Genomic DNA, 20,993 nt, shown 5'->3' on the forward strand with positions numbered 1-20,993 from the left:
CCCTCCCCCTCGCCAGAGTGCTAGCCAGCTGAATGTGTGGATAAGAAATAAAAGCCCCAAGACTGGGGCCATTTGGAAGCAAAACCCCAACAGGCTCATTTCCAATCGGATATCCTAAGCCTCAGCCTTGAGGTCTCAAAGCAGTCTGTCCTACCCGGCGCGGACTAGGGGGCCTGCTTCAAGAGAGCCCTCGTCCACAGAGCACTGGAAATCCCAGGTTCCCGAACCCAGGGTGGGGGATTCTGGGTTCCCAGCTCCAACAACCAGCAGACCTCGCTAGTCCTGCTTGTCTGACCCCTCCCAAGTCTCCTGGACTGGACATCCAGCGCCCTCAGCTCTGTGACAACATTACAGAAGGAGCCTTTGGCTTTGTGGTCAAAAACTTTGTCAGGGCCCAGAGCAGATGGAGAAAGGAACTTTCCAGATGTTGAGCACAATAAAGGGAGTTTTTATTTTATTCTTTCTTTTTATTTTTTTAATGAGGATCGGGAGAGTCGTAACAGGGCAAAACGTGAGTTTGGCAGCCCTCCGCCGGCCGGGCGTGTACTGTGTGTGCGGCGTGGGGGTGCGGGGTGCGGGATCCTGGATTCGGGGTCCGGGGTGGGAGCGGTTCCTGCACCGGCAGCCGGGCGAGTTGTGCCTCGTTTCCGGGGTAGCTCTTTGCACCTTCCAATGCCACTGCAGAGAAAGGCTCTTCCTCTGGCGTTTTCATCTTCCCTGTGTAGACAAGCGTTCCAAATGGGATTAAATGAAAAGGAGAAGGGAAACATTTCCAACGTTAGTTAGCGCGCGCACACCGGTTTTCTCTCACATGCTCCCCCCCCCCCTTTTTTTTACAGAGAAGCGGGCAGCATAATGATCCTGAAACAGCCACTGCCTCCAGGAACCCAGATTTTTGGAGGCGGGGGAAGGGGTGATGTTTTTCCTGCTAGCTACGTTCCTTGTGAGCCTGACTTTTCCTTCTGGTAGGAGAGGCCAGGATGAAAGTTCCTCCTCCTTATGCAGCCTCTTGAGGGACAGATCGTTTTAACAAGCCATTTCCTGGTGCGTGAGCGCTGTAGTCCCTTGCCCCCTTGAAGTGTCGTGCACCATGTCAGACATCAAAGCCCTAATTAAATCCATTCTTTAATTGTGTCTTTTGCTTCATTAACTTTCTCTCCTCCTTTGATGAGGGCTGCACCTCTCTGATCGGGCCCCAAATTATCGCTCTCTCTTCGTTTTCCAAAAGATCTGAAAATTACTTGCCGGATTGTTGTTGTTTTACACACACACACACACACACACACACACACACACACACACACACACACTCCTTTCTTTTTGCCTTTTTATGTTGAGGACAGAGTCTTCTGCCCCGCCCCACCCCCCCCCCCCCCATCTGCCCTGAGTCAGCTCCCAGTTGAAGGGATATTCACACCTTTTCCCCCGCCTGGTTCTTCTGTTCTTATGAAGTTTCCATTGATTATTGTCCTGAAGTTCCTTGGTCCAGTCATAGATAAAAGGATAATGACTTCAAAGGGAAGACTTAAGAGTTTAACCCCAAGCTAAGAGAGTGGACAACTAGGTAATTGAGGGTAATAACCCATCACAGACTTGCTTTCAAAGGATCGCCAGGCTCAACTCTCAGGTGGCTTTAATTTTATTAACATTTGTAGCCACCGACTTGAGAAGCCGGTCTGGAGTCATTATGGGTTTCAGAGCTTCAGGTAACAAACACTCTGCCTGGCCCGAACCTGCCATCAATCTGGGTCCCAGCGAGCGCTTCCCGGATGCGCACAGCAGCCAGGGCGGCCGCAGCTCTTCCCTAACTCTTACGCGGCCCTTGGGGGGAGGGGAGGAGATCTAAGGTTCCGCTAAGGCCCACCCTTTGGCGACCGCAATCTAGAATTCAGATCAATGAAGAGGCATACAAAGAGCGAGGTCCGGGAGGGAAAAGCACTGTTTTCCTTTCTCTGTGGGTGCTGGAGGGGAGGGCCTCGGTCTTGAAAACTTCCACCCAAGTCTGGTGCCTATCTGGGGACAGAGGTGGGAAGCAGACTTCAACGCTCAGGGACTTCCCTTCTCACGCACATCTGAGATGTTCCTGGTTCCCTCCACAGAGCAGCAGACCGGGTGGCCAGGTCAAAATCTTTATCTTATGAGTTAGAAGATAGTGTTTCAAACAGGTGAGAGGACTTTGCCTGGAGCCCCAAAATCATCAGCAAATTGGTTGCATTGCTATTCCTTCTCCCACAAGCAGATAAGGCAGGGGTGGGGGTGGGTGTTGGACGGCCGCATTGAACTAGAGAATTGCCCCAGGGAGACCCAGCATTCGTGAACAAAGGCAGCAGCATCCTGGTCAGCCTGTCAGTCACTGCCCTGCCCTACACACCTGTATGTGGCCCTCAATAAAGGGTGGGGGGCTCCTCCTCTTGGTCATAGCGACTTTTTAGGACCCCGTCCTTGATTTACTGCGTTGGCTGCAGAGCTCTGAGCTCCCCATTCTTCTGAGCTGGAGGGAGATAGTCTTCCAGGTCACTGAAATTGCCAGGCCTTCCCAGTGAATGGCCTCGGGCAGTCCTTTTGGCTGTTAGAAGTTTAACAAAAGGCCTTTGAAATGGACTCCACACTTGAACAGCTGCCCTGGGCAGTTAAAGCCTCTTGCCTGCGCAGGCTGCAGGGCAGGACTCTCTGACCTCCTTCCTGGCTTTTCTATTGGGGGAGGGGCTGTTCCTAGAGTTCTTCACCCCTGCCAGCATACCTCTGGCCTCCCACCCTTTCTCCTAGGCTTGCACAGAGCACTTCCTGAGTCCTCCTGCATCACCCGGAGCTGGCACAGTGCAGGACAGCTAGCGAGACTTCATACATGTTTGCAGAGGGCAGGGGTCTGTGTTCAGGTCTCAGAGGCATTGGTCTGAGGTCTGGCAGGTCTGAGACTATTTCAGGGTCTGGTTCAAAGGCAGTCCTTCCTCCGGTTCCTCCCCAAACCTCCCACCCTTCATTAGAGAAGTATGAGAGCTGTCCTGGCAAAAGGTCTGTGCAGGACTTCAAACTACAATGGGAACTCCTGGAGTAGAATGTCATACTTGGCCCAAGGGGAGGCCATGAGTCCTGCAGAGACCCCTGTAGGCCCCCCTACCCCAGTCCTGCAAATGTCCCCTGCTCTGCATATCCAGTCCCTTGCAGAATAACTGTCTTGGGAAGCTAGTGACCCTGTGGTTTTAGCACTTCCCAACACCTGGGATCTAATCAGCTAGTCAAGCTTACTCCAGTCCTTTCTTCCTCCCTCTTCTTCCTCTCCCTCTTCCTCCTCCTCCCCCTCTTCTTCCTCCTCTTCCTCCTCCTCTTCCTCCTCCCCACCTCCTCTTCCTCCTCTTCTTCTGTTTTCTGTTGTAGTGCCGGGGATGGAATCTACAGTCTTGTGCAATTTTAGGCAATGCCACTAAGCTCCATCAGGTCTTCTTGAAGTTGTGGGGTGCCTGTCTCACAATCTTCCTGTCTTGACCTCCCCAAAGGCTGGGATTACAGTTCCATGTCACCAGACCCAGAGTTTTGTTGTTGCTCAGAAAAGGACACTCTGTTTGACCAGCTATTCCTGAACCATCAGAGATCACAGTATCCCCTGAAAAAGAACTGGGATCCTGTGGCTGTTGAAAGGACTCCCTGGGGCTGGAGACCTGCTCCATGGTGAAGGACACACACTGCTCTTTCAGAGGACCCAAGCTTGGCTCCCAGCACCCATGACAGGCAACTCACAAACACCTAGCACTCTAGCTCCAGGATCCAATGCCCAGATGCCCTCTGGCCTCAAACCTATACTCAAATGCACACATATTTACATAATTTAAAAATTAAAGTCTAAGAAAGAAAGAAATCGAGCCCGAAACCACTTGTACTGTGTGTGTATAATACAAAACACACCTCTTCTTGGTTGGTCATATGTCATTCATCTTCCAGGACTTTTGGAGGTGTTTTGTTTTGTTTTGTTGTTTTGGTTTGGTTTTGGTTTTTTGAGACAGAGTTTCTCTGTGTAGCCTTAGCTGTCCCAGAATTCACTCTATAAACCAGGCTGGCCTCAAACTCAGAAATCTACCTGCCTCTGCCTCCCGAGTGCTGGAATTAAAGGTATTGCCACCACCACACAAAGCTTCTAGGAATTGCATGTGTGTCGACACATATATGCTTATGTGTGTGTGCATGTATATATACACGTGTATGTGGCGGTCAGAGGCAGGGTACCATCTCCCCATGGGATCTGCTTGTGCCTGCCTCCCAAGCACACTGCCATGCCTAATTAGGTTTTAGCATGCCTGCAAAGCAAGCACTTTGCCCGCTTGCTATCTCTCCGTCATAGCAAATTATTCCTGTGATATTTGCTTGGTCAGTTCCCGGCATTCCGTTTGATTTTGAGAAATTATGGTGGATGGTGGTCAGCGTAGCCCACACAGGGGAATGTGGTGTGATGTGTTCCAGAATCAAATGAGACTTCTGAAATGCCCATCTGACAATCTGTATATGCACAGCAGTCTATGTACTCAGAGAAAGGACAGCATGGAAGTCACCAGAAATACTCTCAGGACACTGTGTGCACATAGCCTTCTGCGTGCTCTTACCAGACCTCCTCGTCAGCAATGATGCTGAGGTCAGGATTCTTGTCTCTGGGACAGAACTAGCCCATGTAGGAAACTGGAGGTTGGGAATGTAAGCATTACCTGCCTTTTATTTGTATGATGTCCTAACTCAGGATAGTTCAGAGCTGTGCAGTATATTAAAAGGAGCCTAGATATTGAAGTAAGCTACCCTTGCATTTAGCTTTAGCCTCTCTCTCTCTCTCTCTCTCTCTCTCTCTCTCTCTCTCTCTCTCACACACACACACACACACACACACACACACACACACACACAGAGAGAGCACCACGCAGGACATCTGCATGCATACACATATGGAATTCCACACACGCGTGTGGAAGTCAGCAGTTAACTTCCAGTATCTTCCCCATTCACTCTCTAACTCATTTCTTTTTTTTTTAAATAAGTTATTTTATGTATATGAGTACACTGTAGCTGTCTTCTGACACACCAGAAGATCCCATTAAGGATGGTTGTGAGCCACCATGTGGTTGCTGGGATTTGAACTCAGGACCTCTGGAAGAGCAGTCAGTGCTCTTAACCGCTGAGCCACCTCTCCAGCCCCTCTACCTCATTTCTTGAGGCTGCCTCTCTCACTGACTCTAGAGCTAGATCCAAGGGCCAGCAAGCTCCAGGGATCCTCCCTCTGCCTCCCAGTGCTTGGATGATACACAGGCTGCCTGCCTGACTCTCTGTGTGAGCACTAGGGATCTGAGCTCCAGTCTCCTTTGGGCAGCAAGCACTTTAGAGATTGAATCATCTCCCCAGCCGTCCCATTTCTCCCTTTGGAGATAAGATCTTGACTGGTCTAAAATTCATGACCCTCCTGCCTCAGCCTCCTGGGTTCTGAAGTTATAGGCATTCCGGGTCATACTTTGACATTTTGACTGACTGGCTCAGCTTGGCCACACTTCAGAGCCTTTAGGGCTCAGCTTGCTCAGGAGATGAGTACTGAAACACAGCCGGTCATCACTAATCTGACCCACTTGGCAGGTGTTCTGGGAGAGAGAGGAAGCTGGACCTTGCTCTTGGAAGGTTTTAGGGATCAGAGCTTTTGGCAAAGGCAGCTTTGTCATCCAGCCGGATAGGAACTTCAGCAGAAGCACCAGGGAAATCCCATACAATCTGGAGAAAGCCACAAGGTCTCAATCCCCTTACTCAGTTTTCCACAGGGAGGTGGGGCTCTGGATCTGACAACAGGGCAGATCTCACAGTTCTGACAAGTGACAGAGGGTTCCGTGAACAATTCAGGGGGTACAACCAGAATTCTGATTTTTGCCTCCCAATCTCGAGGGCCCAAGACAAACAAGACATGACTAAGACGTAGACTTGGGTGTTTATTTAGAAGGGTACATATCGGAGGGTCCGCCAGGGTGAGGTAAGGATATCAAGCAAAGTGCTTATCTCCCAGGAGCAAGATGGGGGCTTCCTACCTCCATGGTAACAGGAAAGAGATTAGCTGGGAAGCCAAATGATTCTGGCTGGCCTGGCCCTGGAGGGCGGGGTAGGACTCATGGTGAGTCTACTGTGTGTGACATGCTGAGCTGGGTGGACAGGGAGCTGGCTCTTTGAATAGCTGCCTTTGATCTCTCTGAATCCTCCAGTCTGAATCGTAACTCATATGCTTGTGATTAATTGCATCTTGGGTGGAGACCCCATGCCTTCCTGATATCTGTGGCTACAGAGAAGATTCAAGGTCTCTGTCAGCATCCGGCCTTCATGCTCAAAGTCCAGTCAGTGTCACTTCTCTTTCTTTGCATGAAGCCTGCCACCGCGTCTTTGGCCCCCAGAGAATGGGAAGCAAACATCGCCTTTCCTCGTTGCTTGCCCTCGCCTGACATTACTCACATAGGATGTGGGGTATGATGTGGGTTTATAACACGCCTCACACATTCTTGGAGAACTTGCCCAGACTGGAATCCCACTTTTCATCCTTGTAACTAACAGTCAGAAGGGTGTGTGGGATGGGCAGAGCCGTCCTGCTGGAGGAGATGAGGAACCCTGAGTCACTGTGGACTGGGCTCGGACCTTGCTTCCTGCTCCCTTAAACATCACTGGTAGCCTTTGCATGGGCTCAGTGCAAAGCCCTATGGTAGCTACTGATGTGGTTCCAAGTTCACTGGGGAGGTCAGTATGGGGGCTAGCACCCCCATCTGTGCGAAGGCCCTTGCCCCGTCCCACCAAGGAAGTCTCTAGAGCTACAAGCTCATTGCAGTCCTAGAAATGGAGCTGATATGCATGGCCTGTTTGGGGATTTCCTTGACGTGCCATGTTTGTGCGAGTACACTGTCACTGTCTTCAGACACACCAGAAGAGGGCATCTGATCTCATTACAGATGGTTGTGAGCCACCATGTGGTTGCTGGGTATTGAACTCAGGACCTCTGAAGGAGCAGTCAGTGCTCTTAACCTCTGAGCCATCTCTCCACCCCCAACGTGCCATGTTTGAAACCCATTGTTTCTTCCCAAGCACCCATTCCCGGTTGGATAAGCATGACTGAGGTTGATGTTCATGGGAAGCCCCTTAGGCAGCCTCGTAAGGGTGGCAGACTCCTGTGGGGCTCTGTTAAGGACTGCCTGCCCCCTTATCTCACTCTGTCGTCATGCTTCGGATCCTGCATGTATGGTGGAAGCTACTAGAATCTACTTAGCCTGCAACTAGAGAGAGCACTGAAGCACCTGTGCCCTATCACCTCCCCAGGGTGGTGACAGATGCTAGTGTGTGAGCCTCTAGCTCCCTTAGATGTCTGTCTTAGATGTGCTGGTGGGTGGACCAGAGGTGCCCTTGTGAGATTGTCACGTCCTATCGGCCTCCTGTGTTCCCTTCTTCTTCCTCATCCCTTGGCAGGTCCTTACTTTTTCCTTCTGAGACCATTTTCTAGAATTCACAAGGTATCAGACCCCCAAGGTCAGTTTCTGGGGAACCCAAGTTGCGGCAATCAAATAAAAATATCTGAATAGCATCTCAGACCACTGTAAAGGACTCCCACGATCCCCTATTCCGCGAACCCTATCTCATTTAACCCTGCCCTACACTCCCACAGTAGAGAGCTTCCAGAAGCTCACCTCTGATCATGTAGCACCCCACTGCCCACTGTAAGGAAATTTATCCGGAAAGCCAAGACGGTGCATAATCTTTACCAAGCTCCGGTCATGCCAAACTCCAGTCCTTGCCTCTTGTGGAGCCTGCAGTGTGGCCGTCTGCGACCCGCCTCCCGCCCCCACCCCCATTAGGGCTTTGCTCAGTCTGTTCCACTTTCCAGAGGTTCCCTCAGGCTGGCCAAGGGCTGTCCTTGACCCTCTGTCCCCTTATCCAGGGTGGACTCAGGACCTTTCACGCCCCAGAGCCCATTGCCACATTAGCCACTGCTACCAAGTTGTCTGGATTTCTGGGCCCATCTCTTGGACAAGGAGGACTCCTGTAGGCTGAACGAAGCCCACGATCACCACTGTCATCACCCGTGAGCCAAGGCCAGTGCACCACATGAGGCAGACACCTACTGAAGGGAGTCAGGTGAAACATGGGATTATGGGTTGAATGCACATGGCGGAACCCCAATCCTTGGGAATGAGGCCTTCGGAGAACAGTAGGCCAGTGCGATGGGGTCAGTGCACATACAAGGCACAGTGTTGGAAGTGGCTCTCTGTCCGCCATGTCCACAGAGAGCCAAATTGGCCATCACCTTCGTCTTAGACTTCCAGCTTCCAAACTATGAGAAATAAATTCCAACTGTGCAACCCAGCTAGACTACGACATTTTGTTATGGACTGCAGGCTAATGACACAGGAGTGCAGACAACCCAGATAGGTCTACTTCTGCATACCGACCCACGTACCTCTACTAAAACCCTTCCTCTAGGATGTACCCAAGGCACTGCTGCTGTCGTTTTGTGTGTTCTGAGAGAAGAAGCAGATATCTCTGCCCCTCAGTTTTATCTACATGTAATGACGATCCCACCATCCAACTGTTTCAAGATTCCTCAGTCCGGGCTCCTCTAAACCCCCTTGGGCTAAGCTGCAGACCTTTGGAACTGACCCGCAGAGTTTCAGCGCTCCAGATCATGGACTTACTGAGAACTGCCCAAGGCCCCCGGAACCAGATAGTAAGGGCTGCCCACACCAGATGCTCTCACCCCACCAAGCCACAAGATTCCTGTTTGGTGTCTAGATTTTATGCATCATTTGCATGTGGTCTATAGAGCCAGCAAGAAGGCAGGCATCCCCAAACAGTAGAGTGTGCTCAGCAGAGATGAAAGGAGAAAGACTTTCCAGGCTGGGGATGCTAGCTTTACTTTTCTATGCCAGGGCCACCATTCTCCCTGTGTTTCCTTGGGGTCAGCTACAGGGGCAGCAAACACACACACACACACACACACACACACACACACACACACAGAGTTACACACACACATCCACATGCGCACTCACACACATATGCACACACACATCCACATATGCACTCACACACATACATATGCACACATGCACACAAGTGCGCGCGCACACACACACACACACACACACACACACACACACACACACACACACATGCACGCACACACATACCCTTTCTGTCCTGGATAAGGAGCAGGAAAAGTGGGATGTCTTGGCCCCTAGCCTCCTCCATCTGCAGCTCCCAAAGCCAGCATCTCCCGGGGCCCACAGACTCCCTGGTGGCGCCACCCGCCCTCCCTAGCACCAGCACATTGGCCTTGCTTTTGCTGCCCCTGCCAGCAGCTGGCACTGTCTTTGCCAGGAACTCTTAGCTGTGGTCCACAGCCAAGGCTGTGTAACCTCTTCACAGAGGGAGAAGGCAGGGCTCTGCAAGCCCTGCAGAGAGAGAGGCCCAAGGGCTCCTCCATTTCCCAAGAGCATTCATTGTTCGGTAAGAGACATGCTCAGGGTCCTCACAGAGAGCTCCCAGAGGGCCGGTGAGGAAGGGCTGGGGAGGCAGAGGCCTTGGCGTGCAGAACGCTTCCGCGCAGACGAGCTGGGGGGATGAGCAGAAGAGTTAAGCTTTGGGCCGAGGCAGCGGTGTTCAATTGCCGCATTTCCTGTTGATGACATTGTTGCCTTCCTGCAACCACGGACACATGTTGCTTTCATATGTCTCACTTCAAGACATGAGAACACTCGCTGGAAACTATGCTTAATAGCTAAACTCAAAACACTTGCTTCCCTTCTGCGACTCTGGGCCGGTATGCTATATTCTCTTGTGAGGTGGTTGGGTGGTGATGCATGTTTTTCCCAGCCACCATTTTCAACCCAGTAGAGAGAAGCCACCCGCTCCCTGGCTAACAGCCCCAGGCCTATCTGCTACTATGGTACATGTCTCTTCCCTGGAGGAGGCTGATGGTTCACCCAATAATGGTGGCCGGCCAGTGCCTCCCAACTCCCCTCTGTCCAGCTCCTTCCCCACCTCGTGGGGAAAGGATACCTGATCAGAAGCTGGATATCCGGCTAGGTGGGGTCTCCTGGATGTTGTTGGTCCACTGACCCCACACCTGCCCCTCTACTCATGCCCAGTGCTGCCAGGCTCCTCCTCCATGGCTGGACCTTCTGAATGGAGCCTCTGGGAGAGGATGGGAGCCCTGGTTAGAACATGATAGAAAGCCAGTAGGTTAGAGCCAGGCCCATCCCTACCACTTCCCCGGGGCCAGAACAGCACTACCAGTTGCCATCGTGTGCAAAGCACACAGTAGGTCTGCTCATGGAGGAACCTGTAAGATGACTACCTGCCCCACAGGACCACAGACCATTTTCTCTGAGCAGAGAGCTGAAGAACTACCACAGCCTAGTTCTACAAGATGAACAGAAACACAGATTTACAAGATGCCTTCTAGGCACCTACTGTAGCCATTTTCTTATTTCACCCTTCTTTAATAAACAAAAAAAAAAAAACAAAAACAAAACAAAACAAAACAAAACAAAAAAAACAGGAGTAATTCATTCCCATTTAGCAGTTGGAAAAACTGAGGTTTGTGAAGGCTGAGAAAATCTGGCAAAGCTCATACAACATTTTTGGTGGCGACACTAGAACAAAAAGCAGAGACTCAGGCCTCCAATGCCAGTTTTCTCTGACTGCAGAAGAAAGCCAGCCCTCTTCCCAGAAGCCAGGGTGGAGACCTGGGAGGAAGGACAAGGTGCACTGGGTCTGACTGACCTGACACCCTCCCTTCCCTGCTTCAATTCCTTCCCTTATTTTGTCAGCCCTTGGCCTCTTCCACTCAGAGTGTGGACAGTTAAGAAGGAAGCTCCCCGGAGCTTTGGGCAGGGACTGACAAGATGGCGCAGCAGGTAAAGACGTTCGCCACCAGCCCTGACCACCCCCCCCCCCCCACTCCCGTCCCTGATACTCTCTTGGTGAAAGGAGGATGACTCCTGAGTGTTGTTGACCTTTGACCTCCACCTCCAAACACATACTGCACACAGACACCACAGCAAAAAATGAATGAATACACACCAAAAATGAATGGATAGTTTTGAAAATAGCTAACAGGCAGCCTGGCTCTACGTGCTCTGTCCGGAGGAAGAATATTCAAGGCCATCTTCTGCCTTTTTCAAGTCCCTCCATCTGGCCAAGAATCTGAATAGCAGGAAGTATGGAGATCACAGACTTCAAGAAGTGCCCAGGAGATAGCAATTCTGAGATTCAGGACACTTTTCACACTTTCTGTTCAGGTCGAGTACATGCATGTACTGTGTGTGTGTGTGTGTGTGTGTGTGTGTGTGTGTGTGTGTGTGTGTGTGTGTGTAGTGCTAGAAAATATATAGGAACCTCAAGTCCACCAACTACAGTCTAAGAATGCGGTCAACACGAGGCAAAGGACATCATACTGCTTTTCAAAGACAATTCCAAACTGGACATGGTGGTGCACTCCTTTGATCCCAGTACTCAGGAGGCAGAGGCAGGTGGATCTTTGTGAGTTCAAAGCCAGCCTGATCTACAAAAGAAGTTCCAGGACAGCCAGAGTTGTTATACAGAGAAACCCTGTCTTAAAAACACCTGAATAATTCCAAGTGGGACAGGACCCTGTTGTGGAGTGAGCATTGACTGGGGTGATGCCATTACCCTAAAGAGAGATCCTGGGCTGCACAGGTTCACGTGGGCCTTGAACTGTAGTTCCTCTGAAATCCAGGCTAAAAATAAATAAACAAATAAAACCAGGCCAGGTTAATTTTAAACGCAGACCATGCCAGCCTCACAAGAGAGGTTCTTCAGCTTCACCATGGTGTGAAGGCAAATCAGTGCAGCCAGCACTCTTCCCTGTGAAAACAGCATTCAGTGGACCATGTGAGCTATCCAGCGCCTCGCTACAGAGACGCTTTGTGCTCCATGGTGCTGAGCAGCTCTAGACAGACAGAAGTTGTGAGCACAGGGTAAGGGAGTTAAGACGTCAGCTACAACCTGACATGTTGACACATGCCTATAATTCTACTCCCAGGGATGCTGAGGCAGGAGGATCACAAGTTCGACCCCCGTCTGGGCGGTGGGAGTAATGCAGTAGGTCATGTGTATTTGATGCATTTTTGACTTGGGATTTTTCAATTTAGCACAAGCTTGTGCTAGAACTCCATTGAAGGTTAAGGAGCATTTGTATTAGGGTCTAAGAAAACATCCCAGAGACTGGAGAGGTAGCTCTGTAGGGAGAGTGCACATTGCTCCTCTGGAGGACTAAGTTCGATTCCCAGCATCCACATCAGGTAGCTCACAGTTGCCTATAACTCCAGCTCCAGGGAGGTCTGGCCTCTGGTCTCCATGGGTACCTTCAGTCACATATCTGACGTCTGCACAGACAAACATGCAATTCCAAAAATATAGAAAGAAACATTTAATTTCTTTTCATTCAAAAGAACGTCCCCAAATGGGAGGGCCACCCAAAGATTCTGTGGAGTCCCCTCTTTGGTGATCTCTTATTAAAAATAAGATGATGGCATAGACATTTTGGAAAGTGTAAGTGATATTTGTCACCTGCAAGAATGTCTGGGACTCACTCGAGGTACAGCATGGGAGACAGAAGTGCGTTGTAAGAATAAAGTCCCTTGATGAGAAGTTGGAGACCCAGAAAGGCTGAGCCAGGCAGTCGCCCAGGCCATGGCTGCCCCCCACCCCCTTTCTGTTGACCTGTCTCTTCTTAACTCCTGTCTCTTCCTAACCTCTTCAAGCTTGTTGTCCCCAGATGCATGCATCCATCCATCCCACCTCACTCTGGTCCCCTTCAGCAGCCTCCGCCCTTTGGAGTATAATATCTTTGTTTTTAAATATTCATATTTCTGAGCCCCCCAAAAAAGATCAACCCAGATCATCTCCATAGACTCATCTACTCAATGTTACGGTGCTGGCCAGAGTAGAGTAGAGTGCTTGTGAATGACGTGGCCAGAGGCAGTCCAGTCAGCTGAGTCTGAACAGGGGTGGGCCACAGTGACAGTGTAGCCATTATCTCTCCAAGAAGCGTGCCAAGACAAACATTAAAACCAAGAAAAAGCAAGGCGTCACTGGATCTTCATTTCTGTGTATTTCGCTTCGTTCGGTTATAGTTTGTATCCTGCCGTTTGGAGCACATCTCAGGGCATTTCCTCCACGGACAGCTCCACTATTTTTCTAATCACTGTAACATTCCTATCACTACCTGGGAAGTGCGTGTGACTTGCTTAGGCAATCCCTTACGGACAACCCTGCATTTCTTTTCTTTTTTTTTTAAGATCTATTTATTTATTATATATGAGTACACTGTAGCTGTCTTCAGACACCCCAGAAGAGGGCATCGGATCCCATTACAGATGGTTGTGAGCCACCATGTGGCTGCTGGGAACTGAACTCAGGACCTCTGGAAGAGCAGTCAGTGCTCTTAACCCCTGAGCCATCTCTCCAGCCCCAATCTTGCATTTCTATTTAACCTAAACACTTGGAAACTTTTCAGGAACATTTGAGATGATATCCTGGGCTCACTGGAAGCTGGGTCCTTTTCATAAGTGGGAATATGCTGGCTCCTTGGAATAGGTCACAGGGAGAGAGGGAATGGGTGGTAAGCCCCTGCCTCTTAATATTGGGGGAAAAAAATTTCATCGTCCTTGTTTGTTTGGTTGGGCTTTTTGAGAGAGACAAGGTCTTACTTTGTAGCCCAAGTTAGCCTGGATCTCATGGCAATCCTACCTCAGCCTTCCACGTGCTTGCACTGCAGGCACAAACCTCCACTTGGAAGTTCCAGAACTGAAAGCTAGTCCCGAGGCCACGCAGACTAGCATTCTCCCTTCCGGGGCCAGTCTCGGGCGACACCAAGACAGCACAGGCTACAGATATCATGCAGACATGGGCAGGTGGTAGCCTGCCTCCCTCAAAGCTGAGGCCTACAGAGGGAAAGGAGCACGAGGAGACAGGAGCTGGTGAAATGACTGGCAGAGCCGCTGATACCCAAACCCTTCCTCATCGCTGATGAGGTCCAGGGTGGCCCTAAACAGCCTGAGTCACAGAGACAGCAGGAGCCAGGGCTGGAATACAGGCCACTGGGCCCAACCTGGGTAGTCACCACGGTCCTGATTATACACGCTCACGGTAGGAACACGTAACCAACTGGAAAAAGTAATAAAACACTTCCTTATGTTTTTGGCCCCAGTCCTTAAAAACAGCAGCTCGGGGGCTGGATTTTGGAGCTCATTTGGTAGAATGCTTGTCTGGCATGCACAGAGACCTGGTTCTAGTCCTAGGATGATCAGGAGGAGTTCAAGGTCATCCTTGGCTAGTTTAAGGCCAACCTGAGGCCTCAAGGACACACTGCTTGTTTCACGGGTTTGCGTCTACGTCCTGCCAGTCAGAGAAGAATGTGTGCTAAGGCTGCAGCAGGGTCCTAATGAGTCTCTTGTCTATGAAGGAGGGCCCAGGATGGGCAGTCCTGAGCCCTAACCTTCAAGGCAGATGAGTTCTTAATAGCAGAGCCCATCCACCCAAGGAGGAAGGACATTTACGCAATAGTTCCTCCGGTTCCGAATGCTTGCCCTAATGCTTGCCCTACCCAGGGCGGCATCGGTTCTAATCCTCTGTCTTAGGGAGGCAGTTGGGGGACCTTGAACGGCTCACCTTTCCTCTCTGACCCTTTCACCTTTGGCCAGTGGCTGCTGTCCATCTTGTACAAGGACCGAGAGGAACTGAGGAACCAGCTCGGGTATAGGATGGACACGGGATCACTTAAGGACCCCTGTGTGCTCCGGGGGGCCCTAGGCTGGGTCGAGTATTATGCAGCCTCCATATTGGCATCCCTAGTGTTAAGTAAGGCAGTCCACACTGGACTCTCCGGACTGCATCATGGGCCGCATCGGGCTGCCTCTGTAGGATGGCCTAGGCTACAGCTCAGAAATGTTACTTGACAGCAGTAGTGTCTACCCCGGGGAGTGGCTGAGTGGGAAGGGAATGAGGTGATTTGTAAGGCCAGCCCACCGGAAGCATCTCTTCACCTTAGCTGTCCCTACTGGGCTATTACCTGGAACCTTCTGCGGCCTGTGTCTTGCCCTTGAACCGTGTGCACCCCTCTGTTGTCGCTCCCGCCACCACCCCTTGCTTCTTTTCCTTGATCCTCCTCCCCTGTGAGCTCGGAAGTAAGGATTCAAATATCGTGTAGGGAGGGGGAGAAGGGAGGGACCAGGCTGTCTGCTGGTAGCCCTTGAAGCTCTTATCAGAAGGGAACTGCTAATGACTGTGTCTCTGGTTTATGCCAGCTCGTCCCACTCCTTATGGTCCTTTTACTGCTCCCTCGGCCCTGCAGGTTCAGACAGGGCTGCCGTTTGTGAGAGAAGATGGCGCCAAGGACCGAGCAAAGTTGGCCTCAAGGACAGAGGGCTCTGCTGGTGGATGTGACTTATAAGCCTCAGGCACACCTTCCCTCTGGGCAGACTGCAGAGCGGTCAGCTTAGAAGACTCTGGCTATACTGGTTCCATCCGGGACCACACTTACTGGGCTGCATTTGCTCGCCCTGCCCAGGGCTCTAGGTTGCTCCTTAGGTCGGCTTAACACAGTCCATGCCTCTAGTCACTGTTTGCAGGGCCAGCAACTGAACGGTCCCTATTCCTACTGTATTATCTCCGTGCCCAGGTGTGCTTGGTGTGCAGGAAACGTAAGAAGGTTAAAGGTCGCTTTATATAGGTAACGTTTTCATGAATCGGTTATTGGTCCTTACTGCTACTTTATGGACCGAGAAACAGATGCTGAAGAGGCCACACAACTAGGCTTGGGTTTAACTCAGTTTTGTGTGGCTTGTTTAGCGCGAACAAAGCCCTCGGCTCCACACTTAGCACCAGATAAACCATATATGATTGGGATACATTTGTAGTCCCAAGGCACGCACGCCCAGAAGGTGGGAGCAGGAGAATTTCAAAGTTCAAGGTTATCCTCAGCTACATCATAAGTCAAGACCAAGACCAAGACCAGGAAACATGAGACCTACCTCAAAATGATAATAGTAATAATAGTTATAATAATAAATAAACGGACATACCACTTAACACAACACAAAAGCCATGCACATGGCTGTAATGCTGTGTTGTTTGCGGGGAAGGATAAACACAAAAAATAAAACCTTCACGTTGAACACAGACACAAATTCCTTTCCAACCTGGAATATTTCCCACCTGGGACTGGCTCCATCCTAAATACAGATCATAAGCACGCTGAAAGCAGAAAGGTCTCCTCCGTGATCATGGCTGCGAGCCGTGGGGGTGGGGATGGTGCAACTCCAAGCTGGAGGCAGGCAAAGCATAAGAAGGCTGGCAGTATGCCACAGAAAGATAAAATGAAAGCCAAGCGCTCCCCCCCCACCCCCCCGCCTTGGGAAGCCACTCAGTAGCAGGAAGGAAGCTGAGAACTGGCTGCTTTCAGGAAGTGAAGTTGCCAGCCAGCTATGGTGGCGCATATGCCTTTGGTCCCAGCACTCGGGTAGATCTGAGTTCGAGGGCAGCCTGGTCTACAAAGCAGGTTCTAGGACAGCCAGGGCTATGCAAAGAAACCCTGTTGGGGGGGAAGGGGGGGGAGAGAATGTTCCCTGGGAACATCGATGTCTGTTTGGACACCACCCCTTCATCACTTCAAGCTACCCTTTTAATTTCCACTTTAAAGTGAAGGGAAGGAGGGAGGATCCCCTCCCACCACCCACAAAACAAAACACCCTGGAGGAGTATCTCTAGTGGGGAAACAGAACCCTGCCAGGATGACACCCTCAGTTTTTGCTCTTTTTCTCTTTCTCGAAGATGGCTAATCCCAGCCTAGTGTCCCCAGAACATCGGCTGGGCCCTAAACACCTCACTTTAACAGTCAAGCTTCCCAGCATTTTACACCAGGGAAACCAAGGCATAGAGGAATGGTGGAGGCTCTGCACAGGGGCCAGGCTCCCCCTTCCAGAGCTCCCATGCATAACCCTGAGCCCCTCTGCTGGGCACAGAGTTACATTTTCACACAAAGAAAGTACCTCCTGCCAGGTGTGGGGTGCGGTGTTGGAGCAGAGGCAGAAAGATGGTGAATTCCTTAATCTCAACAATGAAAGGAAGGGAAGGAAGGAGGGCAAGCAGGAAGGGACCACCTCCTGGGCTCACATTCTCAAAACCGGGGCTTCTCGGCTTTCCTAGGCTGTGACCCTTTAGTACAGTTACCCACACTGTGGTGACCGCCTCCCCCGCAACCATGACACTGGTTGGTTGCTACTTCATAACTGTTAACTTTGCTAGTATTAGGACTCATGATGCAAATATCTGATATTCAGGAGGTGACCCCTCCGGGACCCACAGGTTTTAGAACCACTGCTCTAAGCCTTCTCAAAGTAGCCTTGCCCATTTCTAGAGCGTTCTAGAAAAGGCAGCACATCCGCTGGCCTGGGCTTTCTGGCCTCTCCTCAGCTTCTCAGGGCCATATCTAGTGCCCTTTTAGTCCACCCCACCCCTTACCCCTGGCACACACACACACACACACACCCCAAAATTGGCCACGGGGTGATTGATGGTCTCCTTCACACCCTCATCCAAATGGCAGGCTGCAGGGGGCAACCACAGCATCAGGCATTTACTTCCCTCCCAGCTCCAGACTCCTTAGGAAATGGCCAGGCCAATCTTTCGAAGAACTAGCAGCCTAAGAATGTTCAGGTCCCCCACCTTTTCACCTGCGCCTTCAGAGGAGGGGACTCCCTCCCCCCCTTCCAGAGAAGGTTTAGGGGAAGACAGGAAGTCTGCTTTTGTTAGGGTAGAGAAGGGCAAGACTCTAGGGTTAGGGAAGGTCTCGTCAGTGAAAGATGAGCCCAGTTTGGGTGAAGCAGGTGCATGACCTTCCCCAAGTGGGTGGCCGCCAGAGAAAGTGGAACTAGACCGGAGACCTCCAACGTCCTACCCAGCTCACACTCTCTCCCTGGGTGGTAGGGCTTTACTGTGGGGCATCTTCCTCAGTCTTGACCACGACAGGCGATCCAGCAGCTGGGGGTGTCCCCAGGGTGCCCTGCAAGTATACAGCACCTGGCCACCGACCCGTCCCTCCCCCACCCCCAGGGCAGGGAGCTGTCTGACACCGGGGCCTCTCACCTCTGTGCCTCGGGAACGTCCTGCAGACTCTGATCCCTCCCTGGACCGGGCACGCCCACAGGGAGGGAGCTTCCTCACCACACCTCCAGTGCCCGGGTGACCAAATTCTGGCACACAGACCCAGGATCTTTGTCTGAGCTGTGAACTAAACGGAGGATTCTTGGTTTTACCGAGGCAGGCAGAGTTAGAACACCGAACACATCGATTTCCAAGTCTGTAGAAAGGGGCCATCCACCCTGGCGAGAGGGAGCCAGTATCGCCGGCTAAGCTTCTCTCGCCACCTTGCCTTCCTCGCCAGTCCGGCCCCAGAATTCCTTTCCTGAAAAGCTGGGCACACTTGTTTATGTTTATGCCACTTAACCAACACCCCACACACCCCCACCGCCACACACACACAACATCCTTTTAATGCCGGGATGACTCGTTGAGCAAGGTTTTATAGTTTCAATAATTAGTCTATTTTTTTAATGCCCTAAAGTTATCTGTGAAATTATTTTTTGAGGAAGTACAGGAGGTCAGGCTCAGCGCACACATTTATGAAGCTAATGTTTTTGCTAAGAAAACCATGATGTTCACCCATAGGGACCTTGAGACAATTGTTTTTTCTCCATTCGGAGTATGCAGTTTGAAGGAACTTACTCTTCTAAAAAAAAAAAAAAAAAAACCATCAAATAACAAAGGCGTCCTCAAAGTCTTCCTGGGCCACGCCCCGCTCCGTCTCTGCCTCTGACTGGCACTCGGAAGTTGTTTTCCCTAAGATCATCAACCCAAGTATTAGCACTTCCACCTCTGTTTTTAACACTGCATTTAAATCAGAGATACCCTCCTTAGCATCTTTTGTTTCGGGTCCCGCATCCCTCCAGTGAGATCAGCTCAGGAGCAGCTGACTAACAATACCCACTTTCTAAAACTGTAAGTTCTACCGAGGTTTCACGAGGAATTTAGGCAGAGGTGGGGTTTGAATGGGCTCCCTCCCGCTCTCGTAATCAGTGCGATCTCCAAATGACTTGGTTTTCTTTTCATAATCTCTTTGGAGAGTTCTGATATACTTTATAAAGGTCCAGAAGAAGCCTTTGAAGAGCTTCAAACACACTTTAATTGTTGCCAGGTCACACTGCAACCCACCCCCACCCCTCCCCCCAGTGTTCGCTTATCTAATAAAAGTACAGGAAGGGTTCACGCCCCCAGTGTGCCTTGCAACCTGGCTCTTAGCTTTTGCAAGATGAGCTGACGGGGCAAAAGTCTTATCTGAGAGATCTGAGCGTGCCGCTCCCCTCCCTGAGGGATGGGTCTCAATCTGTGGCTTCAGAGTCTGGGCTTGGCTTGCCTGCTCAGGGTTTCCTGTGAGATTGTGAGTGGCTGGGCCTGCAGGGCCTTCTCAAGGCTTGGCTGGGGGCTGGCTTCCAGATCTCTCACACGGCCGGTGCTACGAAGGTTGTCTCCTAATCCCACTGAAAATATTACAGATAGATGTTACATTTTGGAGACACAGTGGGGGAGTGCTTTTCATGCCGGCACTGTGAGGTAAAAGTCAGACGAATCTCTGAGTTCGAGGCCCATTTTGTCTACACAGAGATCTAGGCCAGCCAGGGCTACACGGTGAGACTGTCCTTAAAAACAACAAACCCATCCACAACCATTTAAAACCTAATCTCGAGTAGGGACATCCCATTAGTCCTTCTACGTTCTATTTATTAGAAGACAGTGAGTAATTCCCACCTATGGTCCAGGGATGGGAATTCCACAGGACTCGGATGCTAAGAAGTGGAGATTGATCTTAGAAACAACCCAGGGTTGGTCCTAAGGAGCAGCCACTAAAGGCTCAGCTTTGGCAGCCTCCCCTCCCTTAAGATGAATTCAGCACAGAGGCCAGCATCAGCTCTCTCACAGCATTCACTAGCCATTAAATATTTCCCATAATGCTCTTGCCCACAACCGACTTCTCTCACTGCTTGAACCATATGCCAGGCACCTAACCTAGGTTGCAAGCTCATAAACCCAGGTCTGAGACTGGCCGCAACTGAGTCCATGGGACGGAAGAGTTCAGGGCCCGAGTGCTGCAGGAGTTATGGGGGTAAGCATCTCTCCCGGCCCAGGGGCACCTGTACAGGACAGGAGTGAAGAAGCCAGAGATTGGCTGGCCACTCAGGGGATCTTGAAAAAGAGGGGGAGGGGAAGATATGAGCCACCATGTGGTGAGAATGGAGAGGCAGGAATGGAGCTGTAGATCGCCCAGAAAGGCCCTCTTGGGGCGATGTTCAGGGGTTGGGGCCTTACACAAAGGTACAAGGTATAGGCAGACCGGGGAGGATTTGAAACCAAGGACGGACAAGGCCAGCTTTAAGTTGTGTAACGCACACTGAGATAGCAATATGGGGTGCAGGCATGGAAACCAGTTAGGCGCTGTCGGTGCGAGACGTCGAAAGCTATGGGAGTGGCCGTGCTTGTGGGAAGGAGAGTGACAGGAGATTTTTAGGGAGTGCATCCAACAGGATTTGGGGTAATGAATGGAGTGTTTGAAGGAGAAAGACCAGTCAAGGCCTGGACCGCCTTCCTCAAAGATGTCCGGCTCCGGTGAGAGGCAAGGTGGCACAGTGACAGGGGTCACATTCAGTTTTCGGGTGTCAAGTATGGAACCCAGGTCTCCTGCCTGCTGGGCAGACACTGAACTAACCAAACCACACCCGGAGCTTAGCTCTGTCTTAAGTTTGTTAAATTGGACAGAACTATGGCTGGCTTAGCAAGATATGACGGTGATGAACTAAGACCGTGAAAGATGTTAGAGTTGCAACTTCGGGAGACCCTGGGCTCTGTACAGTTCAAGGGACTCTCCCGAG

The 20,993-nt window shown here is 51.0% G+C and overlaps 1 long non-coding RNA gene across 2 annotated transcripts; it reads right to left on the reverse strand.

Annotated features, from left to right (window-relative positions):
- Nucleotides 1–427: 427 nt before the first annotated feature.
- On the reverse strand, nt 428–18,496 carry LOC120095199 (uncharacterized). 2 transcript variants are annotated; one of them, XR_015632206.1, is made up of 2 exons: nt 18,157–18,496; nt 428–717 (listed from the first exon to the last, which is right to left on the reverse strand). It is a non-coding gene; the product is annotated as an uncharacterized LOC120095199 (long non-coding RNA). The 2 variants fall into 2 exon arrangements; XR_015632207.1 differs by lacking the exon at nt 18,157–18,496 and adding an exon at nt 10,045–10,198.
- Nucleotides 18,497–20,993: the final 2,497 nt, after the last annotated feature.

Source organism: Rattus norvegicus, chromosome 10, assembly GCF_021556685.1.
Source record: "Rattus norvegicus strain SHRSP/BbbUtx chromosome 10, alternate assembly SHRSP_T2T, whole genome shotgun sequence".
Lineage (NCBI taxonomy): Eukaryota > Metazoa > Chordata > Mammalia > Rodentia > Muridae > Rattus > Rattus norvegicus.